The following is a 24822-nucleotide window of genomic DNA, read 5'->3' as shown; positions in this document are numbered from 1 at the left end:
CACAAAATGAAAACCGGCAAGTTCTTATCATCTCTTTACTTAACCATAGAGGGGGAAAAAAATAACATTTTTTATGTGAAAAAATGTTTGTTCAAAGTTCAGTAATTCCTTAATTCTCACTTAGTTTTCTCCAGTTAAAATTAGGTAAAATTAAGTGTAATGGTTTTTACATTTAAAAATTAATGTGGATAGCTGAGGCAGTGGCTCATGCCTATAATCCCAACACTTTGGAAGGCCAAGGTGGGAGGATCGCTTGAGTCCAGGAGTTCAAGGCTAGCCTGGGCAACATAGGGAGACCCCCCCCCAATCTGTACAAAAATAAAAATAAAAAATTAGCCAGGCATGGTAGTGTATGCCTGTGGTCTCAGCTACTTGGGAGGCCAGGGTGGAAGGATTGCTTGGGCCTGAGAGGTGGAGGCTGCAGTGAGCTGTGATAGTGCCACTGCACTCCAGCCTGAGTGACACAGGGAGACCCTATCTCAAAAAAATAAATATAAATAAAAACTTAGCCTGTATCATATGATCACACTTCTTTGAAAGCATATCTATCTCTCCATCCCTCTATCTTCCCATCTGCAAACATGCTTAGGGTGATGTCTAACACAACGTTTCCTTAATGTTAATGAGGCTTATTTTTAAATGATAGAATTTATGATTTGTTTCTTTTTACTTTTCTATATCCCTTGGATTCCTTATAATGAACACTTACCATTTGTATAACACAATAAAGTCATGAGAAGTTTTGCCACAAATGCAAAAAAGCCTGCAGCCCAAGAAAGTCATAATGTGGCCCTGCTTCTAATATTTCTAAATCACAAATTCAGTGGCAGATGGCAAAAATTACATGTACTTAAAAACTACCTTTTGAAGTTAAAAGCAGAGTACAGATGTTGAGAGACAAAATTCCAAAGTGCCTTGTTTGTTTACCAAAACGCTCAGATAACTATTGTAAGTTCAACATTAATGACAACACTGCTTCTTCACAGGTTATTAGCAAAAGACATTTAAGATTCCTTTATATAAAAGTCACATATGTGAATATAATATTTTGCATTCTTCAGTCTTCCCCCTTTTCTAAATAGGGAAAATGAACTCCTTAATCATGTAATTATTTCCTACTGATAACTGCTCTCCAAAATTTTCAAAATTGTTTAAAAATACTTATAACTTTAGTTTCATCTTCAATATCAAATATATAAATATTTAAACAGATATTAAAACTGAAGAAAACAAGGTGGCCTATGGTTCCTTGATATTATCTTTGCTGCTGTTTACTGAGTAATAAACAGTATAGAGAAAGATTAAGAAGCTTCAATTGCATATTATAAACTATAAAATAACAACTCTGATGGACATATGTTTTCCTTATTACCAAACCTGCCTAGAAGAAGGGTAAGATTATCAATAACGCTAAGAAGGCAGCTGACTTCAGGCATCAAAAGCATATTTCTTTGATGGAGTTCAGCTGTGTTGAGTGGCTTGGCAGTAAGATTAAAGAAATGAAAAAAGTATGGATGTCATGCAAATTTACCAAGCAAAATCCTTCAAAGCTGTGACACAACAACAATCTTATAAATGAAACTTTCAGTTCTCTTATCAGCATCCTAGGAAGAGAGAGAGAAGGCAGGCTTTTAAATTTGCTGTCCTTCCCAAAGCTGTAAGGGACAGTGATATGGTGATTGACATATTAAGAATCAAAATAACTTCATTAGATTGATGGAATGATCCTAACAAGATTTAATTTGTCATGGGATAAATGTGATATCATCAAGTTAAAAAAAAAATCAACCATAAATGTATAGAATGTTTTCAACCTGGCTATAATGCTGTTCAGAAGGAAAGGTTCAGATGTTTTCACTGACTGCAAATACACTATCACCCTAGCAAAAAACCCAAAACCAATCAAAAACTTGACAGCAAACTTGGTTCCATTAACACACAGGTTTGGAATCAGGAACAAGGAAGATGACTGTCTCACAGAATCCACATTAATCAAACAGACCACTTCCAAATCAGTGACCTGACTGCATGTGATACAGACGGATGCAGGCAAAGCCTGATCACAGGGTCTATCCAAAGACATTAACCTGCAAGCAGGTATTAACTCAGCATGAAAGCGTGTGGCATATACCATGGTGAACTAAGAGTTAAAGGAAGATGAGAGCTGTATCTTTCTTGTTCACAGCTAGCCCCTAGCACAATGTCTGGTAGGAAGCAGATCCCAAGAAGTATCATTTAAGAGAGTAATTTAAAACACTTGTGGAGCAGTTGCATTTTGGGTAGCAGCTGCATTCCCCGTGCAGCTGCGCGTAATGCAAAACTAACCTGACGAAGCACAGGAGGTGCTGCCATGCAGATTCACAGACGGGAATCCCATTTGGCTTTGAAACTGTGTGATTCTTGATACATTTTTAATTTTCTAGGATTTGCAATATTTCAAATTAAAAAAATATATATTAAAAAATTTCGTTCTTCAGAGATATGGTCTTGCTATGTTGCCCAGGCCAGAGTGCAGTGGCTGTTCACAGGTACAATCCCACTATTGATCAGCACAGAGTTTTGACCTGTTCCTTTTCTGGCCCGGGGTGGTCCACTCCTCCTTAGGCAACCTGGTGGACCCTGCTCCCAGGAGGTCACCATATTGATGCCGAACTTAGTGCAGACACCCATCTGCATAGCGCACTACAGCCCAGAAGTCCTGGACTCAGGTGACCCTCCTGCCTCAGCCTCCTGATTAGCTGGGACTCCAGGCACAGGTTAATGTGCCTGGCAATGTTTCAAATTTTGTGCCTAAAGTGAGAATTCAGTGAAGAATTTTATGAGTGAATTCAAATATGCCCAATCTCACATAAAATACAATGGCACCCTGAAGACAGACATATTGATTTAGGAAATATTAATTGAGGCCTGCTATATTGCCAAGTACATTTTAGGTGCTAATGATACAGAAATGGGCAAATTTAGCTATTTCTGTAAATTGTTTGGGGATTGTCTAAAGCATCTCTGTGAAACTTAGCCTTGAACACGACCTTTTCTAGACCAACTCACTTATTTCAATGAAGGAAATAAAGTCAAGAGAATTAAAGTCACTTGCTTATTCTCATGATTACTGTGGAGCTCAGTCAGTAATAGAGTGATTTGCAGATGATTATCCTAGCAAGTATTCAGTACCTACTTAGTTCAGTACCTACTTAGTGTTGCAAATAAGCAGGTGAAGGGGCATATTTATAAAGGACTGCAGAAATAACATAGGCTTATCCTTAATAAATATTCTTTTAATCTCCTTGTTAACATTCTCAAAACCAAACATTTTTCCAGATTCTGTTTTTATATATGTTTAACCAAAATTTTCTTTTAAAAGTTTCCTTTAAAAGAAGCAGGTGCATGTGTGTGTGAGAGAGACTGAAAAAAGTTTAACAAAACAAAAAATACTTAGCTTCACTATCTGCTATCCTCTTTTATTTTAAATTGATTTCATGTTCCACTAACAGGTAGCAAGGTTTGACCAACACTGTTCTAGAGCAGATTCAGCTGGCTAATTCTTACTCTACATTCAATAATTAGCTCACATGTCATCTCTTCGAAGAAGCTTTCTGGGAGCCTTCCAAGCATAAATCAGCCATGCTCTTCTTGGAGGGCCTGAAATAAGTGACAGTGAAGATTCGAGGAAGGGGCAGATTCAGGTGAGAAGAGGTGGTGGCACTAGGATGCCTCTCTCTGCCACACCTGAACCCCACATTGAAGCAGGAGTCTCTAGAACCCGCGGCAGGCTGTCCCCACCGCTGATCAATTTCCTGTGCACCCAGCGTTTACTGGCACATCAGGAGTGCTCCATAAGCAACTGTTGAAATAACCGCTGGGCGCGGTGGCTGATGCCTGTAATCCTAGTACTTTGGGAGGCCGAGGTGGGTGGATTGCCTGAGGTCAGGAGTTCAGGACCACCCTGCCAACATGGTGAAAACCCCTCTCTACTAAAATACAAAAAATCAGCCAGGTGTGGTGGCGGGCACCTGTAATCCCAGCTACTCAGGAGCCTGAGGCATGAGAATTGCTTGAACCTGGGAGGCAGAGGTTGCAGTGAGCCGAGATCACGCCATTGCACTCCAGCCTGAGTGACAGAGCGAGGCTCCATCTCAAACAACAACAACAACAACAACAAAACTTTAGGGAGCTGATGAAAGAGCTGACGCTAAAAGCAAATAAAAGAACCCATCCATCAGAGACTGCACAGTGGTAGCGATGGACTGAATCTGGCCCGCAGGTGTGTTTCATTTGGCCTGTCCAGTTCAAAAAACTACAAAAAGAGCATTTAAAAATTGAGAGATTTCACAAAATTCCAGATTTGTAGCTTTGCTTGTCAGCTCACCAGAGCCATCCTCATGCTGGCTACCCCCAGCATCCACTCTCCTACCACGCATGAGAAAGCCCAGTCGCTAAGCTGATCTCCTGGGTCCAGGAACTCACAAGCCTTATAGGGGTTTGATTTCTGCCTCCTGTACCAGATAATGGTAGAAAATCCTGCACAGCATAATAGTCTAAGGCTTGGTGGATGAGCCTCCAGCCAGCTGGGGGAAGGGGGAAGGAGAGCACAACAAAACAGACTCTTTTCACTCAAGGCAGCACAAACCCTCCCATGTGTCTGTGGTCTTTTCCCAGGGGTAAAAGACTGCCTGAGATAACTGTCTTTCCTCTCTCTGGGATGAGATTGAAAAAAAAAAAAAAAAAGGTGAAATCATAGGAAATAAGGACCAGAATTAGAACATTTTATTTTTCCTTGTATCCTTTGGCATCAAATAACACTATTTTTCACAGATGGGTTTTCAATAAACTTGGGAGCAAGGCTGTGGAAAATTTTTTAAATGCTGTATGGGTCTTAAAATGCCAGTTGTTCACATATAAAAATGTGTTTCCTCCCATGAACACATCCCCCAGGAAAGCTCAATCACTCCCGATCAAAATGACTTCCAATCAAAATTCAAACATATTTTAAAAAATAGAAATTGAGAAGCTGATTCTAAAATTTATAAAGAAATGTGAAGATCTTAGAAGAGCCAAAATAATTTTGAAAAAGATGCAGCTGGAATAATTACACTACCTGATTTTAAGACATCCTAAAGCTATAGAAATTGATAGTGCGTATTAGTGAAAAGGTAGACAAATAGATCAATAAAACAGGAGAAAGTTCAGAAATAGATTTACACCCATGTGGAAACCTTTTGACAAAGGTGCAAAGGCAGTTCAGTGGAGAAAGGATAGTTTCTTCAACAAGTGATGCTAAAACAACTGACTCTCCATACGCACAAGCACACATGTGCACACACACATGCAGACATACACAAGAACTTAAGGCATACCCCATATCGTATACAAAAATTAACTCAACATGGATCATAGACCCAAATGGAAAACCTAAAACTATGGAACTTCTAGAAGAAAACATAGACGAATTATTCGCAACCTTAGCTTAGGCAAAGACTTCTTTAAAATGGCACCATACTAAAAGCATGATCCATAAAAGAATATATTGATAAACTGGATGTCATCAAAATTTAAAACTTCTGCTATTTGAAAGACCCTGTTTAGAAAATTAAAAGACAAACCACTGACTAGGAAAAAATATTTGCAAATCATATCTTGTAAAGGACTTGTATACAAATATATACAAATAATTCTCAAAGCTTAACAAAAATAACCCAATTTTTTAAATGGGCAAAGATTTGGACAGACACTTCAGCTAAGAAGATACATGGATGGCAAATAAATACATAAAAAGACACTCGACATCACTCACTAGAGAAATGTAAATTAAAATCACAATGCAATACCACTCTACTCAAATTAGAATGGTTGCCAGTCACAGAAAGACAAATACTACATGATTCCACTTATTTGAGGTATTTAATATAGTCAAACTCATAGAAACAGAGAATAGTGGTTGCCAGGGGGGAACCACTACTGGGGGAAGGGGGAAATGAGGAGTTGCTGTTCGACAGGTATGCTTTCCTTTATGCAAGATGAGTAATTTCTAGGGATCTGCAACATTGTGCCTACAGTGTCTAATATATATATATATATATAAAAAATATGGTAATTTCTAGGGATCTGCAACATTGTACCTATACTTAACAATACTGTATTGTGTAGATCTCATGTTAAGTGTTCTTACCACAATAAAAAAATTGGTTAAAATTAAGAAACTGAAGACAATGTTGGCATAGATATGGAAGAAATGGAACTCTCATACACTGCTGACAGAATCATAAAATGGGACAAACACTTTGGAAAATGGTTTGGCAGTCGCTTAACACTTTAAACATACATCTACCACATAGTCTGGCCATTTCACTTCTAGGTGTTTAACAAAGAGAAAAGAAAGCCCATGTCCATGCAAAGACTTGTAAATGAATGTTCCCAGCAGCTTTATTTGTAATAGCCGACAAAACAAATGTCTGTCAACAGGTGAATGGATAAACAAACTACGGCATATCTGCAAAATGAAATACTGTTCTACATTAAAAAGGGACAAAGTATTAATACACACTTCAACATGGACGAGTCTAAAAATAATTATGCGGAGTGCAAGTTGCCAGACAAAAGAGAATGCTGTAGAGCTCCATTTATGTGAAATTCTAGGAAATGAAACCAACACATAATGACAGAAGGCAGATCTGTGTTTGCCTGGAGATGGGGGTGATGGGAAGAAGGAATTCTAGAGGGGCATGAGAAAACTTTTAGGGGTGTTGGATAGGTTCATCATTCTGACCTTGGCAATGGTTTCATGGGTGTGTAAGTGTGTGGAAACATCAAATTACATAACTAAGAACTTGTGCAGTTTACTATATGTCAATTATACCTCAATAAAGCTGGGATTTTTTGGGTTTGTTTTGACCCCTTCTTGTCCCTGGCCCCACTTCACTGGGTTAGGTCCTGTTCCCTAGACTCTCCCAGAATACTGCAGGATGGCCATCACAGTCTTGATCACTGGGGATAGTTTTCATCTAATTATTAGGTTGAGTCATTTGAAATTGTCAATATTCTAACATTTCTGGTCTACAACAACGGCAGTTTCACACGGCTCAACCTAACACTTGCTTGCCAGCCATACCTGACAGTGAGCTCGCTGAGGTCTGGGAGTGTCTGGTTCAGCGATGTTTGCTGCGTGAAGGTGGCGATACTCTGAAAGTTCTCTCCAGCCACTTCTCTGTTGGGTCATCATAAGGAACTGAGAAAAAGACTCCATGGGCCCTGCCTTACAGCCTTCTCCCTTTCATCCATTTAAAAATCACTCAAACACCCAGTACTGTAAGACCTCCTTTTCACACAGTTTTAAAACTTCCCATTTGGAAATCATCTTTCAAAGCAACAGAAACATACCCCTAGGCTGCTGGAAGCAGAGGATATAGCTTTGAAAATGTAAAAAGTATTAAACATTTAAAACAACTATAAATCACAGGAAGACTTGGGATCCTGACATCTCTCCGAGGAAAAATTCCAGAGGCTGCAGCACTTTAAAATAATATCATGTGCTTTGGTTCTAGTCTTGGCTGCTTCTCCCTTGGAACAACAAAAAGAATCGTGCCAGCTATTAAAGGCGGTCTTGTTATATAATGCAGTTAATCTCACATACTCTTCCCTGTGGGATTTAACCCAAGTTTCACAGCGGTCTATTTTATTTAGCATTGATAGTTTTATTCATTTCTTATTAAAGAAATCTTTCCACAAAATTGGCTGCTCTCTCAGCCTTGGCTTGAGAAGGAAGAATATCTGAATTAAAAATCTGTGCAACAGATGGACCTCAGTTACAAAGAATATCTCTGGCTTCAGAAGTCCCTCGTAGAGGCAGGTGTCAAGCATGTTAATAAGTTCCGGGCTTTCAGATTTTCCTGAAGACAGTTCAGCCCTGCCACTCATGCACTTTATAGGTAGAAGAGAAAATAAAAGCACAGAATTCCATAAACACTTGTCAGATTCTAGGGATGTATTTGTCTCACTTTCTGTTCATTTAAAAGGAACTGTGCTTGTATTAATGGGGAAAACAAAACCATCAGAGAGATGGAAGCAGGAGGCAGAGGGGCCATGTTGCCGATATGCCTGTTTTCCTCTGTGGCATCAAAGGGTCTGAAAAGTTAGGGAGAGAGGTACTGGACATCCTGCTTGCCCTTTTTTGGTGGCGGTGGCTCCTCCTTTTGCCAGAAAGAGGTTAAGCAAAATAGGTTCCCACAGCCTAATACTGCTGTGCTTCTCCTAGGCTTAGCCAGCCCTATGTTTTATCTCCTAGCTATTGGGTGGATAACAGAGAAGAGAAATAAGAGAAGTCATTTCCCTCTCCACTGTATGACAAATATGACACATGCTCCATTCCAAGCTTAGAAACAGTTTCTAACACAGCCCCTTCCAGTTCAGAGAGTTTTGAAATAAGTGTGCTCCCTCCTATCATTTTAAAACAAGGAGAAAGGAAAACAAAGGAAACACTTTTACTCCTAAAGCCATCGCCACAAGATAGGTATCACCATCATCTTCTCCCAACGGGTCACTAATATTTGGAGAAGCTGAATAACTTGCCCCAAATCACTCAGACTAGTAAGTGACAGAGCCTGTCTGGCTCCAGGTCTGTCTGGCTCTAGAGTCAGTGCTCTTCTAGATGATTCTCTATGTCCTGCTAAGTCTCTGGTTAGATGAATGTTGATAAATCTCTTGAGCGAGAAACAGGATTACTGGGCAGCAATTTCGGGCTAGTTCAAGTATAATTCCCCGACTATGCAGATACTAGAGACATCTAAATGGTTGAGCCTAGAACCAACACGGGAAGAAAATGACTGCAGAGAAGAGTGCTCCCTTAATTCATTTTACAGCCTGAGGGAAACTGCCCTCATCAAACAGTTTTGGGGTTAGATGTACTTTAACAAAAAATACCAACAGCAAAAACTTATTTTCATGATCGATTTGGAACAAGCCCCTTGTATTAATGAATACATACTTGGGACATCTATCTGAGCCAAAAGATAATGTAAACATTTAATTGGCAAAAAAGATGAGTGGTCCAAAGAGACAGCTGTAATTCACTCCACCTCCCTCTACATGCTTCACTCTGTCCAGGGGCAGCTTTTACCTCTTGCTGGGCTATCACATTCCATGGACAGAAGAGCCATTCCCCCTGGGCAGGAGACGCAGACACCACAATCAGCACTTAAAGTTCTGGTAAATAAATATTACCATTTCTAAGAGTGACTGGCTTCAGGAATACCACTCGGCAGAAGGCTAGGTTTCAGCTTCAGCTCTGATAATGTATCATAGAATGATGCGTTCTAATGTATTCTTCGGTGTTAACACAACAGTTCCCTAAGTAAACTGAACTCTGGTAAATATACTCTTCAAAGCAATTTTTTTGACTTCTTTTCCAGCAGCAAGGTACTTCTTTTAAAAAGAAAGAAGAAAAACAACACAAAAACCCCATGTAATATTCTTTTAGCCTGCTTCCTGGTAGTGTGTGTGTATGTGTATGTGTGTGTGTATGTGTGTGTGTGTGTGTGTGTGTGTGTGTGTTTTCCAAAGAGCACAGAAGCAGCTTTTATGGTTAGAAAATTGAAGTGCTATCAAACCTAGGAAATTATAGGGATGAAAAATGAAACAGCTTATCTACATATGTCCCATCTGCTTTTGGTTTTGTGTTTTGCACAATCCATTACTGGAAGCATTGGAAAGTATGCTGAGACACTGAAAATGAGACCGGGGTGTGTCCTACAGCAGCCTAGAGGTGAGGGTAACATTGCCACTGAGCTTACACCAAAACTCACAGACTCAAAGGAGAGTTTCCAGGAAACATCAAAGTAGGGTATTACAAATAAAAACAAAATACACACCAAACGGAACCAGTGTTTTGGAACACGGTAAAAAGCAGCTTTCCATTGACTGGGGAAACACCATGTATTTCATTATTTCATCAGTTTGGGTCACTGTGTTCTCCACAACTCAGCATTTTTACTGCAGAGAGAAGTGGTTCCCAAGCTGCTTCAGCTGTAGACTCTCTGATATTTGGCAATTTCCCAGGCCTGTGCAGCTAGGTTTTAATGATGCGAGCTCCTTCTAGTACAGTCTCTTTAGACTTCTCCATTCCAATAGCCTTGCTTCTTTCTCTTCTGACTATTCCTCACTCCACTTCCCACCTCTATTACCTACTTGTAGGCTCTCCCTGAATTCTCAACACAATCATTATCTCCACTTCTGCGTGAACCACAGGCAAGGAAAAATACCTTACTTCTAAAAAGACAAAGTTAGACACGATGAGAACAGCAATGGATTCACACTTCAAGTAAATAAATGCCTGAACTGAAGAGGTATTATAGTGAATGAACATTCTTAGGCTGGAAGAACTTAGTGGCAGAGAATTCTTAAAAGAAAAAGAAAACAGCTTTCTACCCTGTTGATCCAACCAATTAATGAAAGTACAACATTAGTAGAAGTAATTTGAAAAAATTGTTTTAGTCTAAGGGTAGGAAGTGAAAGGGGATGGTGCTAAGTTATTAATCCATCAATCACTCTTTTGGTGTATTCATTAAGAGGGTCAGAGGAACAGGCCCTTGGGAGTCTATAAATCAAATCAACAATGCTAGCATATTCTTCTTCTTCTTTTTTTTTTTTTTGTTTGTTTGTTTGTTTTTGAGACAGAGTTTTGCTCATTTCCTAGGCTGGAATGCAATGGCATGATCTCGGCTCACTGCAACTTCCACCTCCTGGGTTCAAGCGATTCTCCTGTCTCAGCATCCTGAGTAGCTAGGATTACAGGCACTTGCCACCACGCCAGGCTAATTTTGTATTTTCAGTAGAGACATGGTTTCACCAAGTTGACCAGGCTAGTCTCGAACTCCTGACCTGGTGATCCTCCTGCCTTGGCCTCCCAAAGTGCCGGGATTACAGGTGTGAGCCACCGTGCCCGGCCAATGTGAGCATACTCTTAAATGAGTATATTTTGTTTGCATAAATCATGTTCATTAGTCTGCTGTTGTAAGGAGATGACAAGCCATGAAATCATAAAAATGATTTCCATTTTGGTGCAACTGCACAGAGATTTGAAAGAAAAAATTTGATTTATCTATCTAAGTCTAGAGAAAAATATTTCTCTTGCTGATACAATATTCTAATTACATTGGCTTAATCATTACAGAGTGTTAATATATGCAGAAGTTCTTAGATATACTTTTATATGGATAAAGGAAGTACCATCAAGTATCATTAAACATTTCTAGACTCCAATGAGAAACAAAAAACAGAATAATCCAATAGAGACAAAACCCAAAAGGTGACTGCATGTAACACTGAACTCCCTCCCATGGCTTCTTTTTGGGAACTTGTCCCATCACTACTTTTTCCTCCTCCCAAACAGTCTGCTTCTCTATTGCTTATGAAGAAGGAGCCCAGGATCACCACAAGGATGAGGTCTGCAGTTGCCCATGCCTGGAGCTGCCCATGCCAAGCCTTGTCTCAGCTTCATGGCAACAATTCACTGTGGTACAAAAAGGATGCAGTATCAGGGGATGTGGGGGTTGTCAAGGCTCATTTCCATATGAAATGATGTAACCTCCTCCTCTAAAGACAACAGGAAGATTTTTCCATCTTACTCCAGGCTCTGAAACTGTGGTTGATTTTGCCTCTTGATTGGTGAAAGCCATTGTTCCCCAAGGCAAATGACAAATTTCCCTTTTTGGCAGTGCTCTGCCTGTCCACAGTAATTCTAAGGGAGTGGCAGGGTAGGATGGGGCATCAAGCCTAAAGAAGAAAAGGCCTTTCAATTCTTTTTGTGCCACTGACTCATTGCTGTCTACATCTTTTTTTTTTTGAGACTGAGTCTTCCTCTGTCACCCAGGCTGGAGTGCAGTGGTGCAATCTCAGCTCACTGCAGCCTCTGCCTCCCAGGCTCAAGCAATTCTCGTGCCTCAGCCTCCCAAGTAGCTAGGATTGCAGGCGCCCACCACCACGCCTGGCTAATTTTTGTATTTTTAGTAGAGATGGGGTTTCACCATGTTGGCAAGGCTGGTCTCGAACTCTTGGCCTCAAGTGATCCACCTGCCTCGGCCTCCCAAAGTGCTGGGATTACAGGCATGAGCCACCACGCCTGGCCTGCTGTCTACATCTTGATGTTCACATCCCTTAAAGAGTGGAAACCCAACTGACTCCCCACCGTCCTGCAACACCACAAGGAAGAGGCTGTGCCCCTCTCAAAACCTGTCCAGATTTTATTTTCCCTGTCATTTTCAATCCTCTCTATTTCTCTACCTTTCTTCTTTGGTCTAGTTTCATGCAGGGTATGAGATATTCTTAGAATACCATCTTGGCCCTCCAGACCATATGTTCCAATTTTCACGTGGCAACAGATATAAGCAAAACAACTAAAAGGCACTTTGGCTAGCAGTCACAGCAGGAAGGATAATTAATCAAGTTACATGGTGTGTTTCTTTTTCATTTTCCATGGAGAGGTAGCTATGGTTCAACAGAGGGAATAGGGGACTGGGAGTCAGAAGCCATTAGATGTTTCATGATCCAGTACATGATCTAGAGACCGATGTGCCAGCTCTCTGGTCTCACCTTCCAAACCTGTAAAATGAAGAGGTTGAACGAGCTTAGGAGCTGAAAATGTCAATGTCTACAGGGGCCTGGTAGGGAATATAAATGAGTATAGAACACAGAGCTATGCGGGCTGGGGAGAACTGGGGCAGGCATGCCCCATCTCAGGGGACAGTGGCAGCTCAGAAGCAGCCAACTGTCGCCCTGAAAGAAGGGTCCAATGTCTCCGCATCTGCTAATCTTTGAGGAGTAGCCATGGGTCTATATTTTAGGTAAAATCTCTATTTTAAATAGTGTCAACTAATTAAAAAGATTTTTAAATGCTGTGAGCCAGGCAAAATGTATCTGCAAGCTGGCTACAGCCCTCAGGAGCACAGTCTTTGGCCTCTGCATTAGGCAGTGTCTCTAAGCTCTCTTTAAGAGCTAACATTCTATGATCTACTCTAGAGCATGTTTTTACAGCAAAATCTCCTTCCCGATGAATGGCCATTTGATAATGCAGCCAGAAATGACACAGCGTGGGACTGCAGGTGACAGGACAGAGCTGGGATTTGATCTGGAGCTCAAGGGCAACAGGAAACCAAGAGGGACTGGGCATGGGGGTGATATTAGAGAGAAATGGGGCATGATCCAATTTACATTTTCACAAATTCATCCCGACTGCTGTGGGAAGAATGAACTGAAAAGAAGAACCACTATACTTGGTCAAGCCAGTGTGGGAAACACATGAGCACCAGCTGAGTGGCAAGCAATGGGGAAATCTGGCCCCTCGGCTGCATAAAGGCCTGGCCCAGTGATGCGTCTTCTCAGAGGGGAGCATGCTTTTTTTTTTTTTTTTGGAGACAGAATCTCGCTCTGTTGCCCAGGCTGGAGTGCAGTGGTATGATCTCGGCTCACTGCAAGCTCCACCTTCTGAGTTCATGCCATTCTCCTGCCTCAGCCTCCCAAGTAGCTGGGACTACAGGCGCCCACCACTGTGCCCAGCTAATTTTTTGTATTTTTTCTTTTTTAGTAGAGATGGGGTTTCATCGTGTTAGCCAGGAAGGTCTCTATCTCCTGACCTTGGGGAGCACACTTTTTCTATATCAAGGTGCCCTGCAGGTTTTCTAGCCATGGGGCAGGGGTAAAACAAGATGGCAAGCTAGAAAGTTCCTACAGGGGAGGGATGCTGATGATTCTTGAACTCGAATGGAGGCAGTGGCTGTGGAAGAAAAAAAAGACAGGCTCCAAAGATACTGAGGAGGTAGAATGGACATCTGTTTGTGACTGATTAAATACAGGGGCAAGACAGAGGGAAGCATCAAAGGGGGCTGATGGTCCAGTTTCTACCTTGAATGACTGGGTGGCTGGTATGGAAAAGACTGAAGGAGGAGCAGGTAGACATGGGAACCAGAGATGACTTTTGAACATGTGAAGCATGAGATGCCTGGGTGATATCAGAGCGAAAAACGTCAAGTCAATGACTAGATTTGCAGAACCCACATGGGTTTGAGTTAGAGAATCAAACCCTTCGAACTCTGGAGTTTTCTTTGCTCATTATTTTTGAAGTCTTCTGTTGGCTAACTCTAATATGAAAAGAAACAGTTAATCTATATACTGAAGAAGATTTTTCACTGATTCTCCTTTGTTTATGTGGTGCAACCCACAGTCAGCTCCCTGCCCTCTTACGCACACCAAGTAACAAGTACTTCTATAGTGTTTGCCCTACCAGGCATTGTTCTGAGTATTTACCATGTGTTAGCCTGCTTACCTCTCACAATTGCCCTGAAGGATAGCTATCATATTATCTTCACTTTCTTTTTTTTAAATTTTCTTTATCTTCACTTTCTTAAATGAGGAAACTGAGGCACAGAGAGATGAAGTAACTTGCCTTGTGTGAACAGGCCAGAGATGTTTAATCAGAATTTGAACCAAGTAATCTGGCTCCTGAGTCATGCCTTTAACCACCACACATTAAGCTTTGCTGCCTCTTCAAACGTCAGAAATGGTATTCAAGGCTACTTTTAGTTCTCACCCTTCCACATTAAATACCCCTGCTCCTTGCTTGAGCTGGTTTCTAGATGTTCTCCTCCTTCATTAGCCTTATTTTCCTGTTCTTGAGCAACTAAAGTTTGCTGGCTTGGATCATGTGTATGAATGAGTCTTCTCTTCTGGATGAAGGGCAGGAACCAGGCCCTGTGTTTATTCCTTCTGAATCCTTTATAAAGCTGCCAAGAGTACGCAGACAGAGCCAGCCCTCATAGGCGGACAGGGCGGGCCAAGTAGGGATAATAGGCCTGCCCACATGGGTGACATGAGTCAGCTGGGAATATACTTTTATCTGTCACAACCTTAATTAAGGGAAAAGGCCTTATTTTGTAAAATACTGGCCTTGTAGCTAGAAATGTCAACATAATGAATTGGCTAATTGTTCTTTCTTGCTGCAGATCCTCCCCAGTGCGGTCTCTAGATCATGGCATTGAAGCTGGAAGGCACCTGACCTGGTTGCACTCTATGACAGGACTGACCTATGCTATGGCACAGATGCTGTGGGGCCAAGCCGCCTCTCACGAGGTTTTGGATCATGCTCTGTCTCTTTGGGAGGATTTTTCAGGGACAGAGTCTCCCCAGTTCTCTCACCCTGTGGTTTTCCTTCCTGTCCTGTTCCTTAGGGGCTGATAAGTGTCAGAGAACAGCCACTGTCTGCTCCCTGCCAGGGGTCTGGGGACACTCCTTTCTGTTGTCACTGGGTCACTCCTCGCCCCGCCCCTTGCCCCCTCTGCAGATATTTCTAACTCATAAACCCCTGCATGCCTCCTCTGCCAAGTGGCCTCTATCACTCCCTCGGCTTATGTTCCTCCCCACCTCCCACCCGCTAGTATGTCAAGACAAAACCCGTCTAGGAAGGGAGCCTAACCAGAAGACACAGGTCACCTGGCCTGCACAGCAGCTCCACCCCTGCCAAGGAAATGGAGGCCTCAGGCAACTGAACTTACAGAAGACATTGGTCCTAAGGGTTGCCCCTGGGAAGGGGCTAGGGAGTGGGGAGTGGGGAGGTGTGAAGGAGAGGGCGCCTTTTCACTAGGTACCTTTTTGTATCACACTTCTTCAAATATAAATACTTAGATTTTCAGCAATAATCTAACTCTCCTAGCTCTGTTTCCAAGTACATTAAATAACCCTCAGATAATAATCTGGCTCTTCACACAAGGTTTTCTACAGAGAGAAAAATATGCTGACCTGCAAGCATGCATGTTCGTGTCCTTGTAGGAGGAATTTTTCTCTTAACCCATTAATAAACAGGTGTTCTGATTTATACACCGGTTCATGAATCTGTTTCTCCCATCTCTTTTCCGAGCCTGATCTGCTCTGGGTTCGGGAATCCCTTGGTTTGCGAAGCTGAGGACCAGACCTGGAGGGGGGGACCCTGGCGGGGCCCTGCCCATCCACAAGCCACCGCTGCATGGACAGCAGCCTTCCTCTGGTCTTGGAAAGCAGCTTTTCTTCCTATGACAGGTTAAGGCTGCAACAGTAGTAGCAACAGCTCCCACATTCTGGGTCCCCAAGAGAAGGCAGGCCAACAGGATCCCTGACTGGCTGTAGAATGACCAAGTGAGAGGAGAGTGTCACGCATTCCCAGCCTGAGCTTCCTGAAGAAGGAATGTGAGCCATCAAATGCAAAACCAGTTGAGAAGTCTAAGGGCCACTGAGAATGGATCCGAAGCCCCCAGCCTGCTTTTTGATGAGGTGCTTCTCATCTGATGCATGTTTGTGGTCGAGGAGTAGGGGAAGAAAAGGGAAAAAGATGTCATGAAAAAGAGGAAAAGAAGGATGACTAAGAAGGGGCAGGCAGGTTTCCACCAAGAAAGAAAATTCAGTCCACCAACCATAAAGAATGAAATGGCGACAGCCACTGTGACCTTGGAGGAGTTGCTTAACCTCTGTTGCCTCTGTTTCCTTTTGTGGAAAATGAGAATAATGACAGCATCGACCTCAAATGGTTGTTCCACTGATTCAACAGAGTCATAGATGTAAAGCACTTTGCCTGGTTAAGCTCCACGTTCCCTGTCCCGACCCCGACTCCACAACACAAGCACACACACAGCTGAACATAGACAGCTCTTGAGCATTGAAAACACACTTCAAAAACCTCAGAGCCACTTGGGGAGAGACCTGGCCGGAAGTCACAATCTCTTGAAGGACCAGATCTGAGTCTCTGACGGACCTCCTTCCAAATTAGGAGACAGTGACAGTGACAAGGAGAGACTTAAACAATCATCTGGTCTAATACCTTTTATATTTGTGCACCATGAATGAGCCAAACGAGATTAAGATGCAATGAGAAAAAAAAAAGGTATTACTTTAAAAATAGTATATTTGTAAAATTATTCAGTAAAAGTTCTACAGGACCAAGCCCTCTAATTCCTGGCAAGCAACCACTTCTCCAAATCCAGACCTCTGATTTCAGATCACTAGTTATCTCTTCCAAGGCTTGAACCCTGCTACATCGTCGCATAACCTTGCAAGTAAGTCTTAGCAGAAACCGTCTCACATTTTTAAAGCCTATGACTCTAGTGCACAGACGAGTGCAGGGAGTAGGTGATGGTAAACTCCACTTGCTGCACCCCCGTTCCCCATCCATTGTCATTCTACAGGGATGGGAAGTCTCCTGCCTAGACAGGTGAACTGGGTAGAAGCAGAAGAACTGCTGAAAGCCATTGCACTAGAGCTGCACTACCCAGTATGGCAGCCACTAGACATGTGTGGCTACTGAGCACTTGAAATGACCTGTGTCTGAATTGAAGTGTGCTCTAAATGTGAAGTGCACACCAGATTTTGAAGGCTTAGTATAAAAGAAGCATAAAATATCTCATTAATAATTGTTTTCTGGCAGGGTATGGTGGCTCACGCCTGTAATCCCAGCACTTTGGGAGGCCGAGGCAGGCAGATGACTTGAGGTCAGGATTTTGAGACCAGCCTGACAAACATGGTGAAACCCTGTCTCTACCAAAAAAAAAAAAAAAAAAAAAAAAATTTAGCCAGGCATCACGGCACACTCCTGTAATCCCAGCTACTTGGGAGGCTGAGGCAGGAGAATTGCTTGAACCCCAGAGGCGGAGGTTGCAGTGAGCTGAGATCACACCACTGCACTCCAGCCTGGGCGACAGAGCAAGACTCCATCTCAAAAAATAAGTAAATAAGTAAATAAATAAATAAAATTAAGCCTTTAAAAAACAATAATCTATTCCTTTCATGTTGAAATAATAATACTTTGAATATACTGGGTTAAATAAATCATTCAAATTAATGTTACATATTCTTTTTACTTTTTAAAATGTAGCTACTTCCAAATGTAAACCACATATGTGGCTCCAATTGGTGGCTTGCATGATATTTCTGTTAGATAGCCCTACTCTAGAATCAGCTTTCTGTGTTCTTTCTGTTTCACCATTACCGCTACTGTCCTCATGGTTTATCCTTACTCTTCACAGGAGTGAGCAGTGACACCAGGGCAAGCTAACTAGCTATTCCTGGGCCTTTGTAACCCTGGAAAAGAAAGGAGAGAATAAACTAAAATCATATTCTTTTGCTTGGTTGTTTCATTCCCGCTCCCAATGATCACAGCAATTTCTGAATGCAATACAATGCATGAAAGACTTAATGGGCTTCAGTTTACTCACCAGTAGAAATGAAGGCATTTGGCTAAATAATCTCACAGGCTCACAAAATTTAAAAGCTAAGAGACTTTAGGATTACCTGGCCCAGTAGTTTTCAACCCAATCAGATAAAACACACTTTTTATAACAAACATTTTACAGTACTCTGCTAATCTGGTATAAAATCCATAGATCATATAACCTGCCCATGTTTTTAAATTAATATAACATGAAAACTGTAATACAAAGGAGAAATGAAAAAGAAAATAGCTTACAGAAAATGTTGTGTATTTCAGTATGTGGATACTCTGCTTGATTGCTCTAAAGGACAAGGGAGGCTCAGATTCTTGTACCTGTAGAATAATCACGAATGTGATATCACAATGCAGACAGATATAAGTGTGTTGCTTAGTGACTCAAACATCATTAGTGTTTGTTATAATTTGATTTTTTGGAGATTATTAATAACTCTTGGTAAAGTTCTGAGCAAAATAAAGTACAATCTTACCTCTATTTATACACACTCCTGGAAAATTCAGTGCATATTTTCAGATGTGAAAAATACTATATGTTTATATAGAAAACATAGTTGGATTCCTTGAATGTCTGGCGGGACATGAAAGTCATGCTAGATATGGGCCAGGTGGTCGCTTTGTGGGATTGCCCGGAGCATTGTTTAGCAGTTCTGCACCTGCCCATCCAATGTCACCAGCACCCCACCCCCAATCATTGTGACATCTAAAAAGCTACCTTCACAGATTGCTACCAGGACCCAAGGGGGTGATTCCAACCTTTGCAGAGAATCTCTTTCAAACACTGCATAATTTGAGCAAAATGTGGGGCAAAATCATACAAAAAATTGATATTAGATCTAGGACTGGTAATTTTTTAAAGAAAACATTGTACATATACATGATCACGTAGGTTTCACAATTTATGTGGCTGGTTTCACGCATCCCTGTTGGCTCTGTCTCATTTCCAGTTATGAAAATGACTTGTCCTCCCCTTCCCCCTCCCTCCTCTTTCTTCGGTCTCCCTCTCCTTCTTTTTTCGGTCTCCCTCTGTTGCCAAAGCTGGACTGTACTGCCGTGATCTCGGCTCGCTGCAACCTCCCTGCCTCGGGCTCCTGTGATTCTCCTGCCTCCTCCTGCCGAGTGCCTGGGATTGCAGGCGCGCGCCGCCACGCCTGACTGGTCTTTGTATTTTTGGTGGAGACGGGGTTTCGCCGTGTTGACGGGGCTGGTATCCAGCTCCTGGCCTCGAGTGATCTGCCCGCCTCGGCCTCCCGAGGTGCTGGGATTGCAGACGGAGTCTCGCTCACCCAGTGCTCAATGTTGCTCAGGCTGGAGTGCAGTGGCGTGATCTTGGCTCGCTACAGCCTCCAGCTCCCAGCCGCCTGCCTTGGCCTCCTAAAGTGCTAAGATTACAGCCTCTGCCCCACCGCCACCCCGTCTAGGAAGTGAGGAGCGTCTCTGCCTGGCCGCCCATCGTCTGGGATGTGAGGAGCCCCTCTGCCCGGCCGCCCCGTATGGGAAGTGAGGAGAGCCTCTGCCCGGCCGCCACCCCGTCTAGGAAGTGAGGAGCGTCTCTGCCTGGCCGCCCATCGTCTGGGATGTGAGGAGCCCCTCTGCCCGGCCGCCCCGTATGGGAAGTGAGGAGAGCCTCTGCCCGGCCGCCACCCCGTCTAGGAAGTGAGGAGCGTCTCTGCCTGGCCGCCCATCGTCTGGGATGTGAGGAGCCCCTCTGCCCGGCCGCCCCGTATGGGAAGTGAGGAGAGCCTCTGCCCGGCCGCCATCCCGTATAGGAAGTGAGGAGCGCCTCTGCCCGGCCGCCCATCGTCTGGGATGTGAGGAGAGCCTCTGCCCGGCTGCCCCGTCTGGGAGGTGAGGAGCGCCTCTGCCCGGCGGCCCCGCCTGGGAGGTGAGGAGCGCCTCTACCCGGCCGCCTCGTCTGGGAAGTGAGGAGCGCCTCTGCCCGGCTGCCCCGCCTGGGAGGTGAGGAGCGCCTATACCCGGCCGCCCTGTCTGGGAGATGAGGAGCGCCTCTGCCCGGCCGCCACGTCTGGGAAGTGAGGAGCGCCTCTGCCCGGCCGCACCATCTGGGAAGTGAGGAGCGCCTCTGCCCGGCCGCCCCGTCTGGGAGGTGAGGAGCGCCTCTGCCCGGCTGCCTCCCCGCCTGGGAGGAAGTGAGGAGCACCTCTGCCCAGCCGCCCCATCTGGGAAGTGAGGAGCACCTCTGCCCGGCCGCCCCATCTGGGAAGTGAGGAGCGTCTCTGCCTGGCTGCTGCCCCGTCTGGGAGGAAGTGAGGAGCGCCTCTGCCCAGCCGCCCCGTCTGGGAGGAAGTGAGGAGCGTCTCTGCCCGGCCGCCCGTCTGGGAAGTGAGGAGCGCCTCTGCCCGGCCGCCCCGTCTGGGAAGTGAGGAGCCCCTCTGCCCGGCCGCCCCGTCTGGGAAGTGAGGAGCGCCTCTGCCCGGCCGCCCCGTCTGGGAAGTGAGGAGCGCCTCTGCCCGGCCGCCCCGTCTGGGAAGTGAGGAGCGCCTCTGCCCGGCCGCCCTGTCTGGGAGGTGTACCCAACAGCTCCGAAGAGACAGCGACCATCGGGAGCGGGCCGTGAGGAGGATGGCGGTTATGTTGAAAAGAAGGGGGGGGAAGTGTGGGGAAAGGAAGGAGAGATCAGATTGTTGCTGTGTCTGTGTAGAAAGAGGTGGGCTTAGGAGACTCCATTTTGTTCTGACTAGGAGAAATTCTTCTGCCTTGGGATGCTGTTGATCTATGGCCTTTCCCCCAGCCCCATGCTCTCTGAAACATGTGCTGTGTCAACTCAGGGTTAAATGGATTAACGGCGGTGCAAGATGTGCTTTGTTAAACAGATGCTTGAAGGCAGCATGCTCTTTAAGAGTCATCACCACTCCCTAATCTCAAGTACCCAGGGATACAAACACTGCAGAAGGCCGCAGGGACCTCTGCCTAGGAAAACCAGAGACCTTTGTTCATGTGTTTATCTCCTGACCTTCTCTCCACTATTATCCTATGACCCTGCCATATCCCCCTCCCCGAGAAACACCCAAGAATGATCAATAAATACTTAAAAAAAAAAAAAAATGTAAATTAGTCCAGCCACTGTAGAAAAAAAAAAAAAAAAGAAAATGACTTGTCTTCTGAGATGCTTTGCTTGTGTCCTTACTGGACAAAGGAGGCCTGGAGGCTCAGAGAGTTGGTGGCAGGCGAAGCTGGAGAACACAGGCCTCGTGACTGCCAGTTCTGTGCTCTCAGGCTAGCTTCCTCTGGCACTCTCCAAAGTTTGTAGGACGTCATAGCAGCAGTTGTGCTAGTTGCAACACTTCTGATTCTAACTGCAGTGTTTACTTTCAGAGCCTCGGCCTTTGCTGCTTACATAGGATTCTAGGATTCGTGATGAAGGCAGATTAAATATTTAGATCCCTCGAACAAGTTAAATTACAATCGGGCTGGATTCCCACTGGGTAATCCCACTTGAACCTTGTGTACTCTGGGGGGAACATGAACTTTACTCATTTCATTCAAAACTCGCATGAACAGAGAGTGAAGCTGGCTCCTCTCCATCTCCCCTGCCCCCACAGAAAAACTGCTTATCTCGGAATGAAAAATCCATCCAGTTCCTTGGAGGATTCGCTTTGCCTTGCCCCATAGCAGACATAGTGTGTGTATTCAGCGGGAACAATTTGCTCATGCCAAGAAACTAGATCCTGTTTGAATGACAGTAGTTATGGGAAAACAATATGTCTACAGCCCACACCAAAGCATGACTTGTACTTTATGGCTGGCATTGCCCCAGCAGAGAATTGGCAGGCAGCTGAGAAACCTCTCATGGCCACTGGACTCGGATAACCATCTCTACTGCCCTCGCTTGCCCTGAACTGCCTATACCCCTTAATTTGGGCTTTTGGTCTAGGAGCAATATCCTCCAAGTCAATTTCTGTTCTGTGGCACTCTCGGTAGCTGGGGGAAAGGGTGATTCTGGCTGGCCCTGGACTCTTAACTATTCTCAGAGTCTCCAGAAACATCTTTTATTCTTCTTTCTTTCTCTCCTTTTTTTTAAAGCCTATAGACTCTTTCCGTTTCCTTGGCAGCTCTAAGCTCATCCTGCCTCCTCTCCTAGCTTAGCTCCATACCCCCCTCTCAGGACAGTGGTTCCTTAATGTCCACAGAACCCAGGTCAAGCCCATGTCATGACAGTAGGTGTCCCTTGTTGCTGGGACTTGGACCACCGAGGCCCTCTGGGCTTTGAGATAATTTGTCATACACACTCTGACACATGAGCCAGAGAACTCAACCTAAAATAGTTACAGGTGGGACAGAAGAAACAAATGAAACTGGGCATCAAGATTTCTCCAACTGACACATATAATGTGAACGTGAGAGAAAGCATAGGAGCACAGATCCATAAAGGAAAAGGGAAAGGCCATGGAAAGAGAGAGGAAGTTTCTGTCCTAACTTTCCCTGATTACTTGAAATTCTGTGTGTCTGAAGTGAGCCAAGAAAAGCTGCCAAGAAAGAAGTTGTGGAAGATAAGGGCACAAATGCAACATTTAGTTTTCAGTGCTTTGTAAAAGTCCAAAGACCATTGTGTGTTCTTGACAACTGCATTACCACGTTAGATTCCAGTTTTTTTGAATTTGGATGTTTTGGGAGTTTTTACATGGCTAGATTCTTAGCATCTAGTGATAAAAGGAAAAGGACTCTGACAATGCAATTTCCAGTTACAAAATAGGTGTTAGTTCTTATTTATTTATACAATCCCTTCTGCTCTATCAGCTATTGGCAAAGTTTTCTGTGCATTGTCTTAATGCTTTGTGATACAATTCTTTTATGATATAACACATATCACTTAAATTTATATTTCCTGCCTTTTCTTCCTGCACTGATTTGAACCATACAAAAAATTGATAAAAAAGAGGAGAAACTTCATGCAGGACAAATAAGGATATTCTATTGGGGCAATTCTCAATTAAAGTTAGCATTTTATGTAACAATACAGGATATGGCAAAATCAACTCAAGATGCAGTATATTGCAATCGCATTATAACTAACCAAGTCCAGACCTAAATTTTACACCAGTTGTAAATCATGGTGAGAAAAATAAAACTCATGCCTGAGCCAGAGTTTGCTTTCCTTGGATTTGGCAACAAACTATTACTAACTTTGCACAAGATAGGCCACAGGGGAGAAAATAACTACATTTCTTTGAAACAATCCCTGGTTATAAAGGGTAGCTAATTCTCATTTAGTAACCAGCTGGATTTTTAAATAATAATACCACCTTTAATGAAAATTGATACATCTAGCCCCAAAAGAAACTATGTCTAAATGACATTCCTGGAACTTAGAATACAATTTTTTTTTTTTTTTTTTTGCATTTTTTTAGTAGAGATGGGGTTTTGCCAAGTTGACCAGGCTGGTCTTGAACTTCTGACCTCAGTTGATCCACCCACCTCGGCCTCCCAAAGTGCTAGGATTATGAATTTTTTTTGAAGTCCACTATTTATTTATGCCAGTTAGTCAGTTAGTTTATATACATTGCCTTGTTTAAGCTTTTTAGAAGACTTATTAACTAAAGTCCATAGTTGACATTAGGGTTCCTTCTTTGTGTACAACACAAAGAAGGGTTTGTCAAATACACAATGTCATGTGTCCATCATTACAGTATGTTCTCTAGTATCATTCTATGATTGATATAGTAATATAGTATTCTAGATACTATAGAACAGTTTCACTGCCCTAAAAGTCCCCTATGCTTCATCAACTCATCCCTTACTCCCTTCCCTGAAGGCTTGGCAATCACTGATCTTTTTTACTCTATAGTTTTGCCTTTTCCAGATGTCATACAGTATACTGCCTTCTGGACTGGCTTCTTTCACTTATCAATATGTATTTAATGTTCCTCCATGTCTTTTCATGGCTTGATAGCTCATTTCTTTTATCACTGAATAAAAGATACAGATGGACATACCACAGTTTATCCACTCAGTTACTGAAGGGCATCTTGGTTGCTTCCCAGTTTTGGCAATTATGAATAAAGCTGCTACAAACATTTGTGTGCGCAGGTTTTTGTGTGGACGTAAGTTTTCAATTCTTTTGGGTAAAAACCAAGGAGATGGATTGCTGGATCATATGGTAAGAGTATGTTTAGTTGTATAAGAAACTGCCAAACTGTCTCCCAAAGTTGCTGTACCATTTTGCCTTCTCATTGCTTAATCTTTTAGCAGCCTTTCAATGTATGTATTTTACCACCTGTTACTCAGATGAACAAACTGAGATTTCAAGAGATTAAATCACTTGCCCAACGTCTCAAAGCAGAGTGAGGACTAATGCTGGGATTCAAATTTGGGTTGATCTGGCTTTAAAGCTGGTGATCATCCTGCTACACTACACTGCATCACCAAGCAAACCCAGCACTGAGCCAGGGCAGAGTCCTTCAGTGGTGCCAGTATAGGTAGCCAGCCTCTGCTGAATGTATTAACGTCCCCATCCTGAGTCTAAAGCCAAGCATCAGGGAAATGTTCTATCACACAGCCTTGAAACTTTACTCCTTCCCCTGAACCAGAGTCACTTTTTTCTTCCTCCTCTGCCCCAGTTCTGGGGAGGGGCT

General features: G+C 43.4%; 1 protein-coding gene across 8 annotated transcripts in view; it reads right to left on the bottom strand.

Moving 5' to 3' along the window:
* The window catches only part of CRADD (CASP2 and RIPK1 domain containing adaptor with death domain), a 229191-nt gene that overhangs the window by 70641 nt on the left and 133728 nt on the right, over positions 1 to 24822 (bottom strand). For 2 of the 8 annotated variants that reach the window (XR_008493055.1, XR_010122658.1), the window contains exons 3-4: positions 18470 to 18547; positions 17993 to 18084 (exon numbers count right to left, since the gene is read on the bottom strand). The exons of 5 other annotated variants lie outside the window; for them this stretch is intronic. The gene's annotated coding sequence lies outside the window, so the exon portion shown is untranslated. The remainder of the gene's footprint in view (positions 1 to 17992; positions 18085 to 18469; positions 18548 to 24822) is intronic. One more of the 8 variants, XR_010122659.1, reaches the window with a different exon arrangement.

The sequence above is a fragment of the Pongo pygmaeus genome, chromosome 10, assembly GCF_028885625.2.
Source record: "Pongo pygmaeus isolate AG05252 chromosome 10, NHGRI_mPonPyg2-v2.0_pri, whole genome shotgun sequence".
Classification (NCBI taxonomy): domain Eukaryota; kingdom Metazoa; phylum Chordata; class Mammalia; order Primates; family Hominidae; genus Pongo; species Pongo pygmaeus.
Note: the sequence above shows the minus strand (reverse complement) of the source record. Positions and strands in the feature narration are given on the sequence as shown.